The following is a 19,431-nucleotide window of genomic DNA, read 5'->3' as shown; positions in this document are numbered from 1 at the left end:
GCATTGATAATAAAGGGCTGTTACAAATGATTGAAGCGATTTCATAAATTCACTATAGTTCCATTCATTGACATATGGTCACGACACACTACAGATACGTAGAAAAACTCATGAAGTTTTGTTCGGCTGAAGCCGCACTTCAGGTTTCTGCTACCAGAGCGCTCGAGAGCGCAGTGAGACAAAATGGCGACAGGAGCCGAGAAAGCGTATGTCGTGCTTGAAATGCACTCTCATCAGTCAGTCATAACAGTGCAACGACACTTCAGGACGAAGTTCCACAAAGATCCACCAACTGCTAACTCCATTCGGCGATGGTATGCGCAGTTTAAAGCCTCTGGATGCCTCTGTAGGGGGAAATCAACGGGTTGGCCTGCAGTGAGCGAAGAAACGGTTGAATGCGTGCGGGCACGTTTCACGCGTAGCCTGCGGAAGTCAATGAATAAAGCAAGCAGGGAGCTAAACGTACCACAGCCGTCGGTCAACAGAATGGTGCTCCACCGCACTTCCATCATGACGTGCGGCATTTCTTAAACAGGAGATTGGAAAACCGATGGATCGGTCGTGGTGGAGATCATGATCAGCAATTCATGTCATGGCCTCCACGCTCTCCCGACTTAACCCCATGCGATTTATTTCTGTGGGGTTATGTGAAAGATTCAGTGTTTAAACCTCCTCTACCAAGAAACGTGCCAGAACTGCGAGCTCGCATCAACGATGCTTTCGAACTCATTGATGGGGACATGCTGCACCGAGTGTGGGAGGAACTTGATTATCGGCTTGATGTCTGCCGAATCACTAAACGGGCACATATCGAACATTTGTGAATGCCTAAAGAAACTTTTTGAGTTTTTGTATGTGTGTGCAAAGCATTGTGAAAATATCTCAAATAATAAAGTTATTGTAGAGCTGTGAAATCACTTCAATCATTTGTAATAACCCTGTACTTATATTGACGTAAATTGACTGGGCTAGGTTTCGGCATAAGTTCAATTCTGCCATTTCTTTTCTTGTGTTTGTATCCGAATATTGTAGGACCTGTTATCTGTGGAAGCGTGGTATCAAGCGAATACGGGGGATTGTGAGAAGGTTTCTCTTTATATCGATCAACCACATGAAAAGAAGCGATGCTAATGGGAACGCGAACATGTACTTGAACTGTAGGTCCACGGAAGACGATTTCGTTGGTTACCAGAGTTACAGTAGACGCGTCTTGATCTGAGGAGAAGCCTAAACTCGTCACCATTAAATAAAGCGATGGCTTCATACGATGCGTTGTTTGCGTATGGAATGGTGTATCTTATGGTGGTTCATTTCTACAAAAAAACGGAGGGGGAGGAGGGGGGGGGGAATAGAAGAGGCTCCAATTTGAAGGTCTTTAGATGGCCTAGAATACCTAGTGCTAGAGTTGAGCATAATTTTGTTGAGGTTAACCACCACGTTAATGGGCCAAAACCGAGCAAGCTGGTGCAGTGGTTAGCACACTGGACTCGCATTCGGAAGGACGACGGTTCAATCCCGCGTCCGGCCATCCTGATTTAGGTTTTCCGTGATTTCCCTAAATCGCTCCAGGCAAATGCCGGGACGATTCCTTTCAAAGGGCACGGCCGACTTCCTTCCCCGTCCTTCCCTAATCCGATGAGACCGATGACCTCGCTGTCTGGTCTCCTTCCCCAAAACAACCAACCAACCAACCAATGAGCCAAATTAAGAGTCCCCTGGGAAAGCTATGCTAATCTGTTAGCCATCTATGAATGAGCGTACAGACTTGTGTATCTCCCCACGCGAAACCATGACTCTACATTTCTCTAGAGACGACTTTCTTAATGATAATCGTATAGAAAATCATTTCGGCCTAGATGACGACGATATTTGTGCATACAAGAACCGTTTTAAGACTGAACATCTCGGACTGCAAACAGTTTAGCGCATGAAGTTAAAGCTCAGTCTTTCAGTCCCAGTACAATTTGTTTCTTCTTCTCTGTGAAGTCATGTTGTCACTCGTAGCCCTTGTCAATATCTCTGCCATAATGACAGTAGTTTCTCAATCGAATTGAAAGTCAAAGACATCATCACTAATAGATACAGCAATCACTGGAGTTCCTTTCTTACTGTCCATGGTACTAACATTTTATGTTGCGTTGCCTCTGCTATGAGGAACGTACATATTTACTTCATTCTGCCGGCCGCGGTGGTCTCGCGGTTAAGGCGCTCAGTCCGGAACTGCGCGACTGCTACGGTCGCAGGTTCGAATCCTGCCTCGGGCATGGATGTGTATGATGTCCTTAGGTTAGTTAGGTTTAAGTAGTTCTAAGTTCTAGGGGACTGATGACCACAGTAGTTAAGTCCCATAGTGCTCAGAGCCATTTTGAACTTCATTCTTCCCGTACACTAATCCAAGGTGTTAATCACAGCGTAATCTCGTTCAAGATATAAAGTCTGTACATTCTAGGAGTGACATTGCTATAACAACTGTTCAGATTTGTTTAGTGAGTTTCAATATGTTATAAACTTGTTCGTATTGTTGGCACATACTAAATCGGCTCCTCTCAGCTTACTTCATCGTACACTCCTTCGAATATGTTTTCCGGCCTGCAAATTACAGTGACGAAAAAAAAAAAAAATCGCCTCAAGAAGAATAAGTTGCGTGATACAAACGAAAGATGTTAGGCATGTTTCTACATACCTCTTCCACTTTCGCACCAGTCGCATACTAGTGGTGCAGTAGCGCAACTATGAAGATGCAAATCAGGTTAGCTTTAACGGCAGTGAGGCTTAGTTACCTTTGAGATAGGACTAGGTAAGTTAATTTTCGCTAAGAATGGCTTTAAGGCGACAAAGACGCCGTTATCAACGACTCACTGAAATTGAACGAGGCCGTGTAATAAGTCTACATTAATTATTATTTGGTGTTGCAATTTCTTTCCCGTTCAGGGTATTTGAATCCTCTGCACTTATTCTCAGAAGATTCCTTCAGACATTTTCTCTAAAATTAGGACTGTAAACTAACATCAGGGACATTTTAAAATGAGATTTCCCTTTAATCAGAGCAAACCGTGAGAGCGCTACAAAGTTCCCAAATGATTAAAGCATTCGGGCAATAGAAGGCTGGTGTGTTGCCTTTTAATTAACAGTGAGCTGGCAACATTTTCACAACATCAAAGCAGCAGCTAGCGGGTTCCCGCCTGGGCATCGTTATGCTGTGCTTCTAAAAGGATCAGCAGCAGCAGCAGCGGAGGACAAATATTTACAACAGTTCTGCGAACGCTGGCAGTCATAAGCTCCCTTTCTATGGCGGTGGACCTACCTGCTTCAGGGACTGTGCACGTCCTGCTGTATAAAGCTACAAAGCCGTTCGTGCTGCAGTCAAATGATTTCACTTCATAATAAGGCCCGTCTACATGGTATTTGTAGTAGTAAAAATATAAAAAGAAAGTTGAAATAATTACACTGCCAGGCACAAAAATTGAATCGCCCATAAGACATACTCGGACATCAATAGGATTTGGTACATGTACACACCATCGGTGCGTGTTTAATGAATAGATCTCCAATTCTCTGTTAGTGACAGAACGGCAACCAAAGTGAATTAGTCTGAAGTGTTGTTACCAGGCCTGTAAGGCTACATAGATGGCGTGAACAGCGTCATATGTTGAGTGATCACTGTAGAGGACAAATTCTATGTACACATGTGCATGATCAGCATCTCACAGAGTAAAAAGTGACCTCTCTGTGAGTAGGCTGGCCAAATTATTCAATATCTGGGTTCAAGGGGCATTCAGATGTGATAGTGGCACGAAGTTGGACAGTATGGGAACGTGAAGGTAGCCAAATGCGACGTCATGCTGCTGGTCGATCACATCTGATCAGCACAAGCGCACTGGACTCACATTCTGTAGGACGACGGTTCAAATCCGCGTCTGACCATCCAGATTTAGGTTCTCCATGACACTTCAGGCTAACGCCGGGATGGTTCCTTTGAAAGGGTACTGCCCTCATCCCTCCCTCGTCCAATGTGACCGACGACCTAGCTGTTTGGCCCCTCGCCCAAATCAACAACCAATTAACCAACCACCACAGGCAAGGATTGCCGTGATGTGCACAGTGCACCTCGTATCCCTAGACATCAGCACCCATCATCCGAGCACAAGCAATTTACTTCCAGCTACATTATGCATCATCCTACACAACTGATCGGAGATTGGAAGTAGCCACACAAGGGAATTATTGTCTCATGCACAGGCCACCGTTAACACCACAGTCGGCCGGTGTGGCCGAGATGTTCTAGGCGCGTCAGTCCGGAACCACTCGACCGCTACGGTCGTAGGTTCGAACCCTGCCTCGGGCATGGATGTGTCCTTAGATTAGTTAGGTTTAAGTAGTTCTAAGTTCTAGGGGACTGATGACCTCAGATGTTAGGTCCCATAGTGCTCAGAGCCATTTGAACCATTTAACACCACAAAATAAACGGCTGCGTTTGCAGTGGTGCCGTGGTAGGTCTGGATGGACTCCTGATTAGTGGCGTTCCATTGTGCTCAGCGCTGAGTCGCGGTTCTGCGCTATCATAGCTGACCATCGCTGGCGAATATGTCAGCTACCTGGGGAGAGCCCCTTCTTCCAATATTCTGGAGATACACAGCTGTTATTCCTGGCACGATGTCGTGGAGAATCTTTGGGTTACCGAGCGAGGTTGCGCAGTGGTGAGCACACTGGACTCGTATTTGAGAAGACGACGGTTCCAGCCATCCAGATCCAGGTTCTCCGCGATTTCCTTAAATCGTTCCAGGCAAATTCCGGGACGGTTTCTGTGAAATGGTACGACCTAGTTTCTTCTCAAACCCAGTCATCACACGCTGAGCTTGTGTTCCGTCTGAAACGACCTTGAAGTCGATGCGACGTCAAACCCAGTCTTCCTTCCTTTCCTTTTTGCCACTGTTTATGACTTCACATGTCGGCTGGGAGTGGTTCAAATAACTCTGAGTTGAAATAGCTCTGACCACATCAAGAACATCCGGCAGCTTCATATGTTGCCTGTCATCCGACAGTATCATGGAGCCATTTTTTGACAAGGCAATTCTCGTCCACACACCACACATGGAACGTGTCCCTGTGAACCACCTGTGTGACTTTAATGTACGTACTCCTGTAGCTAGCAACTTCCCCATATTTGTACCCGACAGAATGCGTGTGTAACCAGCGAGGACCTCAACTTCTTCCCAACAACAGTATCCAGGATATCGAAGACCTTTTGCAGGAGTCGTGGGTCAACTTGCCTCAGGAAACACTTCCCATGCATTCTGGCCAGATAAGATGCGAACTCCTACTGATAATTTGGCTCATAGCGCCTAGTTCTTGGTGAACCTGGCACCATTTTTTTAATTACTGAAATAGCATCGCTTGCCCTCTGAACCTGTGAAGTTCCATTTTGTTACCTCCTCCCAACCTGTTTGCTTTACCTTTTTTCGGGTTGTGTGGATATTTTTTTAGAATTCACAATTTGTCAAACAGAACCATCAACCTTGTAAACGTTTACATACTACCTTATTACATCTGGATCTCCTAATTACCACTATATTCACATTAATGGTCCTAGCAATATATTGTCCTCTTTAGATCTGATAATTCTTCGACTAACAGTTTCGTCATAACATTTAAAAATTCAGGTTGAAACGCGTACGTTTCTACCAGCGATGGCGAGGCATGACAGAATCTCTGACCAGAGAGTTGTTTATCGTGGCTAGTCTGCGCTTGACCGCGCGTGAGTTCAGTTGCGTGTAGTGAGCCGGAAGGAGCAGTAGTTGTACGTAGCGAATCGCGACGGCATGTAGTTCAGTTAGCAGTTGCGAGTCGGAGTCTCGTGTGAGGAGTCGGCCGGCGTCGACATGGGTCTCTGGTCAAGGTTCGGGACCAGGTATATTGTTAAATAAGGTAATGAAGCAGCATTGCGCACATCTGTTAATGTAATGTATGTTAATTGTAATTAATTTGTTCAAGAAATGCCCCAATAATAATTTTGTTTTCAAAGTAATCGTTTTTAAGAAAAGAATCACTGGAATTGAAACAATATTTCCTATGCTTTTCCTCCCTGAATCAATTTATCAGATTAAATATTGCACAGGGCCTAAGGTCAGCGCAGCTGGCCTTATAAAATTTATCAGGTTCACCTTAACGTTAATTTTGTGGGCACTTAACATTTTTGCACGTTTTTATTATCATTGAGTTTTATTATTGTGGTAAGCTAACATTTGGCACTATTTGCAATTTAATTCCATTCTTTTCATTTTCATATTTTTGTGGGAAGGTTACACTTAGCACGATGTCTATTCACATTTAAATATTTTCTTTTATTTTCACGGGAAGGTTACACTTTGGCTGTATTCAGATTAACATTTTTAAATATTTTCTTTCATTCTTGTGGGGAGGTTACAAGGTTATGTTCACTGAAACTCATAAAAAAGGATATGAAATACGTCAAAGGATTATGTGTCACGTTGTCACATGGTACAAAAGACGACTTACCGAAAAGAGGGGCAAGGGAAATCGTGTAGGGGGAGGGAGAGACCGGAGGATATAGGCGGAACAGGGTACATTGTTGCATACTCTATATCCACTAGAAGGCAATACTTTAAAAGCATTAAAAGAGTTAAAACAAAAACAAAAAACAAAAAATACATAAATACAAAAATTTCGTAATCCTTTATTTTACAATTGTAATTTAAGAAAATTTTACAATAAACATGTGTACACCAGCAGTTGTAATATATAAGTAGTTTGTCTCTTCTATGAGCTGTCAGGCGCATTTACTCTGGTGTTTCGGCAGCCATTTGAATTTCGTTTTTGTGACCCTTGGTCTAGGGACGGCTTCTTTGATTAGTAATCAAGAAAAGTCCTCGGTCCCGGGATCTAAGCGCGCCACTGCTTAAATTTGGAACAAAAATCGTCAGCAATTGCTGCTGAAAACTTCCGGCATAGGAATTCACCTCGTTCTGTTAACGGCTTCGTCAAAGAGGGCGGAGTAGTGGATAGAGGTTTAGAACACTCTCTCGCCCTTGGGGTGGGAAACTGCCCCCAAAGGCGAAAGAATCAAGAATAATCAACGGCATGAGGTTGCAGAAGGCAATCGAAACCGCTGCATTAAAGGCACGTGATGTCTATACAAAGGACATGTGGCCTGTAATTCAAGAAGTGTAACGATGCTCTCTTCAATTTAAAAGATTCGCTAATAGTCCCTCATTCGGATCTTGGCGATGGAACTGCCGAGTGAGAGATAACCGTGAGGAAAAAACTGAATAACCAACGAAAGGATAACGTTCTACGAGTCCGAGCGTAGATTATCAGAAATTTGAACACTTGGTAGGGAAGCTAGAAAATCTAAAAAGGGAAATGCAAAGGCGCAATCTCGATATAGTTGGAGTCAGTGAAGTCAAATGGTCAGATCAGTAGAGGGTAATATCAGCAGCAGCAGAAAACGGTATAACGGCATTAGGATTCATTACGAATATAGGAATGTGGAGGAGAGAGAGTGTTACTGTAAACAGTCCAGTGATAGGGGTTCTTCTCATCAGAATCGACAGGAAACCAACACCGACAGCAATAGTTAAGGCATACATGCCGATGTTGTAAGCTGAAGATGAAGAGATACTGAAAGTATATGAGAATATTGAACAGCTCGTCATTGTTATTTGAGTTTTTCTAAAACTACCAGGACAAAATATATTTACGTAATCATTTAATATGTCCATATGCTTACTACAGCTTACACATTACTAGTTTCAGCTATGTACTGCCGCTTTCTGACGATTAATTGACTAACAGCTTCAGTGCAATACAAAAAAATTTCGAGTTATGCACTCTGAACATCTTCAAATGGTACAAATTATGTCACTTAATTACACATTATGTCCTTCCAATGTAAAAGAGCAAATTAAAATATTGCTATTATTGCCATGTGTTCCTTATACAGGGCTTATGGAAGAGAGCGGCACGGAAAATGGTGAAGTTTAGGAGGGTGGAGGGGGGGAGGGAAACTGTGGGCAGGCCACAGGCGAAGCGGGGGACATAGCAGTGGACTTCGTATTCACTTAAGTTCGCTATATTCATTTTAAAGGTATTTTCATGCATACACACACAGATGTGTGTGTGTGTGTGTGTGTGTGTGTGTGTGTGTATATGTGTGTGTGTGTGTGTGGTGTGGTGTTAAATACTTTTAAAAATTAATATAGCGAACTTAAGTTTAAGTGAACGCTCAGCATTTTCTGTGCCCCTGTCTTCCATAAGCCCTATGTAAGGAACCCCTGATAATATTTTAATTTATCTCTTTTACCTTGGGAGGACATTATATGCAATCCATTGAAATAATTTGTATCATTTAAAGATGTTCAGAGTGCATAGCTCGAACTTTATGTATCGCACTGAAGCTGCTAGTCAATTAATTATCGGGAAGTGGCAGTACATAGCTGAAACTAGTAATGTGAATGCAAAATTTACTACAGTAAACATATGGACATATTAAATCATTACGTAAATAGATTTTGTCCTGGTAGTTTTAGAATAACTCAAATAACAATGATGAACTGTGTAAAATTAAAGCATCAGATGAGATCAGTGACATTATTGTTGAGGCACTAATGAACTGAGTTTGGTTATGGTTATTGGTATAAAGTGTTAAATGTAATGTGTGACATTAATAGCATTTCTTTAGCGTTCAAAAAGCAAAGGCAATTAATGTGCAATCACTGTTAACTGAAATTAATCTTGAGAAAGCACTTTCCAAATAACATTCTTTTTTCTTTTAGTGTTCAACCCTGAGGTTGGTTTGCAACAGAGCGCCATTCCTCTCTTCTGTCTGCCTTCCTCTTCATTACCACGTATGTGTTACACCCAACGTCATTCATGATCTGTTGCATGTATGATATCCTTGGTCGCCTCCGCCGATTCCTTCCCTCAACAGCTCCTTCTCCTATTGTTCCAATGATGTTGTGTCGTAGGATGTGCCCACAAGTTTGTCTCTTCTTGTTTGGATGGGCCTCCACAGAAATCTGGTTTCCTGTACTCTTTTAAGCACCTCTTCATTTGTTACTTTGTCTCTCCAGCTGGTCTTCATCATCCTTCTATAGCACCACATCTTCAGGGTTTCCAAACAACGTTTCCAAACAACATATGACAACAAAATGAAAAGAATAATGGATAGTTTCAAGTTTACCGCAAAAATACTGATAATTTATTGTGGAATGGATGATGAGCAAGTGTAAGACAACACAATAATTATCAAAAGCTTAAAGATTGACTAGTTACGTTACATGAAACTGTTACTAAAACAGGAAACCAACGTTTTGCTAGTTCACATGTTCCGGTGCTAGATACAGCTTATCAGTTACACCAATCAAGTGTAACACTCAGTAAAACTAGCGAACTTTGTGCATCGCATGTTAAACAGCTTTATCTTGGAGATTATACAAAGATAAATATTTGCTACAGCTGTTTCACCTCGTTATTATCCCTTGAAACCAACTTGGTAGACATGAGTAGTTGATGACACATTCCTATTAAATGACTCTTGAGAAGGTCAACATCCACATTTAAGTAGTATTTCAATAGTTTAAAAATATTTACATGTCTAAATAAAAACAGCATAAATCTTTTCCGGCACACTGTTTTGCACTAACAACCTACTGACTTTTGTTTCGATTTAAATAGCAAATATCATTCATTTTGAGAACAGGGCTACATACTGGCTTCCTGACCAAGATTTTCAGTTCATATAAGTTTCCGAAAGTTGCACAACGGACAAGACAATCTCTCGGCGATGTTATGCAAGTCCCACATCACAGTTGGTTTCATTGACAGCTTTAAAAATAGTTCTTTATATAGTAAGGATGACACGTTCAGTTATACTCACAGGTCTCATTTTCATTGAATTGATTCAGCTGTTTCATTGCGTTGTATTAGGAATCCTTCATTATACCAAGTGAACGTGCTGATACAGTATAATCACCATTATGCATCTCATAAAAGTTATAAGAAATCGATGTATGCTGTACAAACCCCCTTAAGATGTCAACGGTGTCAACACATCACCTATACTATTGGTACGAAGTAGGTCTCTAAGTTGTCAGAATCAGAGATTCAGGTTCTAAGCATAGATAATACGACATTGTGTATTAATCTCTGACAGAGCCTGTGGGAAAGGATGGAGACTTATGGACAGTGCTTTAATAAATGTAAAACAATTACAGGATGTATGTGTTTTCGTTACGTTGTGCAACTGCTAATGTGTGTCAATGGAGTGTTTTATTTCAGCGGGAGAAGACCAATACCACAAAACTCATCTTCCATAAAACTGATTTTTTTTTAATTTCACAGTACCACCATTTTGGTTTTTAAATTTATCACCATCGTCATAAAGGATTTTTAAATTTCCCATCATGATGAAGTCATCCGTTCGTTGTGATAATGAAACCACTTTGACTAATTTTGACAAAAGGAACCAACATAGATATTCCACTCTTCAGACGTCAAGGTGGGGTCCATGGGATGTGATCTCGGATGGTGGTGATTGACTGGACTCTGTCGGCTCAATGGTGCATCACTAAAATTCTGCAACCTCATCTGTTATCTCTCATTGTATTGTGGTATTATTTTTCAACAGGGTAATGCTTGTACACTAATGGCACGTGTCACTGTGAACTTTCTGGATGATGTTGAGATACTCCCGTGGCCAGCAAGATTCTCATATCAGTTCCTGATAGAACGTGTGTGTGTGGGACCTCTCGGTGTCAGCACTGTCAAAGCTCCACTATGCATGATGTCAAGAGCTAGTTATAGCAGTTCTGGGACAGCTTGTGTCAAGTGAGAATACAGCGACATTGTGACACCATTCCTAATCAGAGCATGGATCCTGGTCAGAGAGAGCTCGATCGTCATATCAATAAGTGGACTTACAATGCGAAGAACTTCATAAATTTTACTCGATTTTGCAAACACTGAAATAGCATCACCTCAGCCTGTGAAGTTGTAAAATGTGTGTTTAAACTGACCTACTATCACGACTAGTTAGGTGAAGCCTTGATATACGAAGCTATCCCGTAATACATGAATGTTCACAATTCAGATTTCAGTTGAAAGTCACTGAAGAAATTTGTCGCAAGAAAGACATCCTTAGCAGTACTTAAATTTTCGCAACGGTGAATGTAATTTGCTTAGCTGTGTACTTGGACATCAAACAGTAGATAAGTATTCATAAAGTCTTAGGAAAAATGATAAAATGTGACTATGTTCAGCTTATAGCCTCATGCAGAGCAATGAGGATGTTTCCTGATGCCTGTCAGTATCGATCCTAGTGTGGGAAAGATTTATATGCTTCATCGATGCAACCAAATAACTTAGGAAGTTGAAAGACGAAATCTACATATGCTATTGAAAATAGGGGAAAGAATCGTCACCATGTGGTACTCTCAAAATATCTTGTTGCTACACGAATTAACACACCACTTACGCTCTCACAGCGATCAGCCATCTGGATACAGTTTGCAAAGTTATCTTTATACGTCATCATTCATCCCCATTACGGTCGGAGGAAGGCAATGGCAAACCACCTCCCCTAGGACCTTGCTTAGTCGGCAGTGCGGATCTCCCGCATCGTCCCCTACGCTCCTTGGAGTATGGGACCTCATCATCATCATCAATTGTACTCATGTACAGAGAAAAGTATTTATTGCTGTGAAAGTGGAAAAACTGTGTAGAATTTTACCATTCTATCATTCATACATGGATTACTCATTAAAAAAAACAAAAAGAGATCCTAGAAACATGTGTCACACCATGAGTGCATCTATTTCTTGTTCAGTAACAAGTGAACGGCATAGGAAGAGCAACAATAGTTAGGAGGAATACTGAATACTGTCTATATTGTCTTCAAATTGTGCAGACAGATGATGTAAACAACATGGATTCTCAGTATGAGTTACATGAATGGAAGTTTTAGTTAAGTCCCAGAAAATATGTATCCTCTGTATACGTCTTCCAGTAAAGCCATTAGCAAACATTAATGCACAGAGAGGGTGATAAGAGTGAGCGCTAAAAGTATCAGGTGGAACAAATATAACCTGATCCCATAAACAGCTTGCAGCTTGTGAATAATAAGTGATCATGAAGACTTAGTAATACCATGCGGCTGAATACCAAATTACGTTAAAATTCATTACAAATTCTTCACATGGAATTATTTCAAAATAACTGTGCAAATAAATTTAGATAACATTGTCCGTAGGAGAACATCTATCTGCCACTATTCTTTGGTTGCAATAATATCGTACATCACAGCGATATTTATTTACTCTCACCAGTTTCGACTTTAAGTTAGTCATCTTCAGAATGTGATCCTCCTCTGCTGTTCTCATGGTAACAGTTTCGATTCTGCTGGAGGGTTCTTGGCTCTTCTCGTGGTAGCAGTTACAATTATTCTGACGGCTCTTTAGCTCTTTCCGTGGAAGTAGTTACGATCAAGCTTGCAGCTACTCGATTGTTCAAGTGGTAGCAGCTACGATCATGCTGACAGCTTCTCGGCTGTTCTTATGGTAGCTGTTTCATCGTGCCGATGACTCTTCGGCTGTTCTCTTGGTAGCAGTTACGATTGTGCTGGTGGTTCCTTGCCTCCTCTCGTGGTAGCAGTTACCATCGTGCTGTCGGCCCTTCGGCTGTTCTCGTAGTAGCACCTACGGTTTAGACGGCAGCACCTCAGCTGTTCTCATTGTAGCAGTTACGACCGTTCTGGCAGATCCTAGCTGTTGTCATGGTAACAGTAACCATCGTGCTAACGGCGCTTCGGCTGTTTTCTTGGTAGCAGTTACGATTGTGCTACCACAAGAACAACTGAGGAGCTGCCAGCAACAGCCATTGTGGTCTCACATCATGAAGACAACTTAAAGTCGAAACCAGTATCGTAAATAAATATCATTTCAATCTTGACAGTTATTTTAACCAAACTGTGCAAATATTTGTGCCACATGATTGAAATGCTCTGTTCATCACCTATGAACAATCACTGAAAAACAACAGAAGTGAATCTTACTAAAACGGCAAGCACTGCAGACGTCGCCGGCGACATGCCTAGCTTAGAATTCCGGAACGCTGTGCCCTGTTCTACGATAATATATTTGGCCTTATAGCGCGGACAACTGGCAGTGTTCCAGATTGGCTGGAGGCCCAATGAGCAAGTCAAAGATGAAAAGTCGCTTCCTCGATGCCATAAACAGACAATGCAAAGAGTTTGCAAGACTAATGGGACCTGACCACTTTATATCTTTGCTGAATACTGCAATCATTGTGTCGTGATATTAATAAAATCAAAAGCTTTGGGTGGAAATGAAAGGGCAGCTTAAGACGCAACTATGAAAGTTTCATTTCATCTCTTCCTGCTCTTCAAAATGATTAATTTTTTTGTCAGAAAGTGTCGTTGTAGAAATTATGGGATCGTAGTAAAATGCTACGAGAAAATTTAAGTAGATGGTGCAGGGATTATCATTACACATCGTTTTTGTAACGGAATTAATTGTGAGCGCATCACTCACTGCACGTGTATTTCAGCTTTGCCTTTATTGTTATTATTATTATTGTTAATGCACATTTTTGTGACATCTATGGTCGCCGGTTCGAATCCTGCCTCGGGCATGGATGTGCGTGATGTCCTTAGGTTAGTTAGGTTTAAGTAGTTGTAAGTTCTAGGGGACTGATAACCTCAGACGTTAAGTCCCATAGTGCTCAGAGCCATTTGAACCATTCTTTTGATCTTCCTGGCTGGAATCCTAGGGCATTCAGCTGCATTTCATGAATATAATTTGACTACCCATTTACCTGTTTTATCGAGCTTAACTCCACTTGTATTTATATTGGATACGTTGTCACAGCTGTATCTCTGTAAACAATAAAAATTGTGCACATGCTATAAGGAACGATTCATTCGAATTTGTCTATATTATCATCTCCTAACATATTTACTATTCCTCCTGAAACACGCTGTACACATCGTAAGTAAGTAGTCGCCACCAACATACAAACCACTGTTCAATGAAACGTCTTTTAAATAGTAATGCACATGAGGAATAGCAATGTAGGTATCAGATAATATCCTGGATACTCCCGGGATTTGATTAGTTCACTAAGCATTTCTGATATGTTTGAATGTTTCTTTCTGCTTCTTATTTCCTGTATTTCCTTAATTCAGTATATTTCTAGTGTCGATATTCACCAGCATCTCGCAAACTAACAATACGTTATAGTTAATGGAAGAAATACGATGAGCTACTATGAACCTTTGTTTATCTTTGACACAATCACTTCTTATGATACACTCATAAACGTCGTCAGGGCACAATATCTATTCAAAAAAAAAGTGTTCAAATGTGTGTGAAATCTTACGGGACTTAACTGCTAAGATCGTCAGCCCCTAAACTTACACACTACTTAATCTAAATTATCCTAAGGACAAACACACACACACCCATGCCCGAGGGAGGACTCGAACCTCCGCCGGGACCAGCCGCACAGTCCATGACTGCAGCGCCTAAGACCTCTCGGCAGTGCGCAGCTGTCCTGTTTCGTTCGATAGCTACCAGAGATCCCATGGACATCAGCGTGAATGTTCTCAATAGCATAAAACCGCATCGGCCATCCTGCGCCTGTGCATGGTGCATGTTTCTTGCAGCCGTTCGCCTGGATGACGGCGTAACCAAACACTGTCATTTACTTTGTGTAACAAGAAACGTGATTTGCTCCAGCAGGAGACGCGTTTTCATTGATCGACGTTCCAGTATCTATTTTTTCGTGTATATTTCAATTGTGAGTTAATGAGCACTGCTCTCTGTAGTTAGATCTGCTACAGATCTCTGCCTACCCTGCTTTACGGGGCAAAGAAGCCTCCGAAGTCCACGTTACGTGATGAGGTGTCGATGTCAAACATGGTCTCGCCTGTTTGTGGATCCATTGTTCTTCGATCCGTTTCAGTCAGTGCTCACGGCTGTAGCACACAAACAGCCGACCAACTTCGCCGTTTCCGAGATGCTCGTACCCAGCGTCGTGTGGGGCGGCTGGTGGAATTAATTGGTTCATAATATCCGTCCGCACCGCGGCTTTATATATAAGAACGCTGCGCGAGAGAAAAAAAAGGCCCCATTTCTCTCCACACGCTGATTAGCGCACCACCTGTGTCGGGAGTCGCGTCGCGTCGGTATCATTGCTATAAACAGCCTCGGATGCCATAATAAGTTACTTGGGATACGCGTAACCATGAAATCGTTTTCCAGTGAAGTGCTAATTCTGGGATGACTTTAATGATCTATCTTCAGTTTGTGCATGTCGTATTTTCACGTGCCATCGCGGGACAGACATTCTACCATTATTTATGGTTCAAATGGCTCTGAGCACTATGGGACTTAACATCGTAGGTCATCAGTCCCTTAGAACTTAGAACTACTTAAATCTAACTAACCTAAGGACTTCAAACACATCCATGCCCGAGGCAGGATTCGAACCTGCGAACTTAGCGGTCGCGCGGTTACAGACTGTAGCGCCTAGAACTGCTCGGCCACTCCGGCCGGCCACCATTATTTAGCGTGGCGTTTGATAAATATTATCATCAAATTATGGCGAGCGTTCACTTAAAAATTTAGTTTGAACAGTTATAGTTGCATCAGCGCATTAGACTCTGAACTCCTCTGGTAGTTGGATTGTGTGGATCCTTTTGGTCTGTGACTTTCAGAATATAGTGAACATTTTTAGAGAATCGTTTTTTTTTTTAATTATGAATCCCAGACAATCTCCGAATTCCTCAGAGCTATAAGTGTATTTCTCAGATGAAGTGGGCACTAGGAATTCTAATTACAGGCTTCACGTTTTGCTAATCACTTTCTGGTTGCCAATATTGTAGTTAGTGAGCCAGTGTTGAGAACGGCAAAAGACTGCATAAATAGTAGGAACATTTAACAACAATAATTCCACCCACTGCCCCACATATGTTGCTAATTGGCTGGGAAAAACAAAACATTTTAAATAACAATAATTCCACCCTCTGTACCACTGATGGTGCTAATCAGGCGGGAAATGCATCTTTTCTACATTACACAAAACATTATTATTAACAAATAATTCCACCCACCGCCCCACAGTCGGAACGTAGCACTCTGCCCTTTACCAAAGCCGCTTTTGTCACAGTTCTCCCCATTTTCGCCACGTATAGTTGCTACAATGATTTTAGATATGTCTCCGGCCTCAACGCCTTCAGGTGGCATTCAATATCGTAATGGCAATGGGCAGTGGTTATGATGTTGTGGTTCACATAGGACAGATTCATTACATCGCATGAAAACCTATAAGACCTATCAAAAAGGTTCCATTCATTACATCCCGTTCCAAACTACACTCAAGCGCCCTGAAACTGGTATAGACACGCATATTCAAATACTGAGGTATGTAAACATGTAGAATACGGCTCTGCGGTCGGCAACACCTACATGAGACAACAAGTGTGTGGCGCAGCTCTATGGCTGACCCCTCAACCATCCTCCACACATAAATCCCTCATCCGTCCCATCCTCTGTTATGCCCATCCCACCTGGATCTCTGCCCCTCCTACCTTCTACAACCCGCTTCAAATCCTTGAACGCCATGCGCTCCCCCTCGCCTATCACATCCGCCTCTGTTCACCCACGCGGATCCTCTATGACTTAATTCCTTTACCCCACCTCCTCCTCTTCCTTGAATGTATACAGATCCTTTACACCTCTCATAAACTTGAAAGCCCCACCCGCTTGTCTCTCCCATCCTTTCCCATCCCCATCTGCTGCTGCACCTGTACTGCTGCATCCCACCCACTGTTCCTCTTACCACACTTCATACCATCACCCAAGGTGGCTTCCGCCAACTCCCCGTCCCTGATGATGCCCACATCCCCTCCATCTACCCCTGCTACCAGCTTTGATCCTCCCCTTCCTCAACCTGTGCTTTTTCCCTCAGGACTCCCTTTTTTCCCCTCTGTCCCTAATCACTTCATCCCCTCTCCTCTCTCCCTCTCCTGCCTCACCCCTTCTTGGGCTTCCACACCCCCCATACCCTTTGCTTATCCCCTCCCTTTCTTCCGCTGTCATCTTCCCCCCCTCCCTCCTACCCCCCCCTCTTCCCTACGGCAGGCCCCCGACTTTTTCGTGCAAACAGTTTGTTTTAGTAGGCCGAAGATCGTCGCCACTGTGGTAGTGTTTCTCTTCCCATCATTTCATCAGTGTCTCCTTCAGTGCTCCTACATTCACGTGTGTAACTCTATGTCTCTGTTTGTATATATTGCTGAACTTTTTCATACAACCAGTGCGTCTGTGAACGCCTTCCTTTATTTTAACATGTATGTCTCCTGTTTATATCGTCCATGTATGTTTGTTATGTCTTCCTGTTTAATGTATGTTTTAGTATGGCCAAAGAGTGGCCTAGATAGACCGCTGCTGGCCTACTTTTAGGTAAAGGTTTGAAAATAACAATAAAGAAAAAAAATGGTGTAGTTGTCAGATCGATTACTGCTGCTACAATGGCAGGTTATCAAGCTTTAAGTGAATTTGAATCAGGTGTTAGAGTCGGCGCACGGGAAATAGGACACAGGATATCCGAGGTAGCGGTGAAATGGGGATTTTCCTGTACGACCATTACACGAGTGTTACGTAAATACCAGGCATCCAGTAAAACATCAAATCTCCAACATTACTGTGGCTGGAAAAGAAGAATGGGACCAACAACAACTGAAGGGAATCAAAACTGGTTCACATGGCTCTAATCACTATGGGACTTAACATCTGAGGTCATCAGTCCCCTAGAACTTAGAACTACTTAAACCTAACTAACCTAAGGACATCACACACATCCATGTCCGAGGCAGGATTCGAACCTGCGACCGTAGCGGTCACGCGGTTCCAGACTAAAACGCCTAGAACCGCTCGGCCACACCGGCCGGCTGTTCTGGGCTGGCTTCGGTTCAAATGGCTCTGAGCACTATGGGACTTAACACCTGAGGTCATCAGTTCCCTACACTTAGAACTACTTAGACCTAACTAACGTAAGAGCATCACACATATCCATGCCCGAGACAGGATTCGAACCTCTGACCGTAGCGGTCGTGCGGTTCCAGACTGAAGCGACTATAACCGCTCTGCCACACCAGCCGGCTGAAGGGAATCGTTCAGTGTGATAGAAATGCAACCCTTCCGCAAATTTATGATATCAAAGCTTGGCCATCAGTGTGCGAACCATTCAAAGAAACATCATGGATATGGACTTTCGGAACTGAAGGCCCACTCTTGTACCTTTGATGACTGCATGACACAAAGCTTTACGCCTAGCCTGTGCCAGTCAACGCTGACATTGGTCAGGACAGACTGGTCGGACGAGTCTCGTTTCAAATTGTATCGAGTGGATGGGCGTCCACGGGTATGGAGACAACCTTATGAATGATGTGCGATGTGTGTAGTTGAAGTGATATGGGACCCCTGATACGTCTAGATACGACTCTGACAAATATATATAAGCTTCCATTCTGATCACCTGCAGCCATTCATTTCCATTGTGCATTCTGACGGACTTGGACAATTCCAGCAGGACAATGCGACATCTCACTCGTCCAGAATTGCTACAGCGTGGCTCCAGGAACTGTTTTCGTAGTTTAAACACTTCCGCTGGCTACCAGACTCCCCAGACGTGAACATTATTGGGCATATGTGGGATGCCTTGCACTGCGCTGTTCAGAAGAGATCTCAACTCCCTCGTACTCTTACGGATTTATGGACAGCCCTCCAGCACTACCTCAAACATTAGTGGACTCCATGCCACGTCATGCTGTGTCACTTCTGTGTGCTCGCGGAGGCCCTTCACGATATAAGGCAAGTGTACCAGTTCCTTTGGCTCTTCAGTGTATAACGGCGATCAAAAAGTTTCGCTTCGAAGGCCGTACAGTCCAGAATCGATATGCCAGTCAGGCAAAATCACAGTGAACATTGAGGCGATCATCCTACCATTGCACCCAGCAGAAGATACCCGTTTGGTAAAACACTGTGTCCTGCTGCCTGAAAAAGTCCATAACTGCCTGCTGCACATCCTCGTCCGACAGAAATCGTCGACCTTTCCAAGTCCCTTTTTAAGGGACCGAGCGCGTGATCTGGCCTGTGTGTGTGTGTGTGTGTGTGTGTGTGTGTGTGTGTGTGAATTCCTAAGGGACAAAACTGCTGAGTCATCCCTTAGGCTAACGACAACACACACACACACATTCCCGAGGGAGAACTCGAACGTCGGCGGAATGGGCCGCGCAATCTGTGACAGGGCGCCTCAAACCGTGCGTCCATTCATCGTGGCTGATCGTGACTGTAGGCCAGGTGCTTGTGGTGTGGCTTCCTCTTGAAGTAACTTCTT

Source organism: Schistocerca cancellata, chromosome 3 (assembly GCF_023864275.1).
Source record: "Schistocerca cancellata isolate TAMUIC-IGC-003103 chromosome 3, iqSchCanc2.1, whole genome shotgun sequence".
Taxonomy (NCBI): Eukaryota; Metazoa; Arthropoda; class Insecta; order Orthoptera; family Acrididae; genus Schistocerca; species Schistocerca cancellata.
This window is presented reverse-complemented; position numbering follows the sequence as displayed.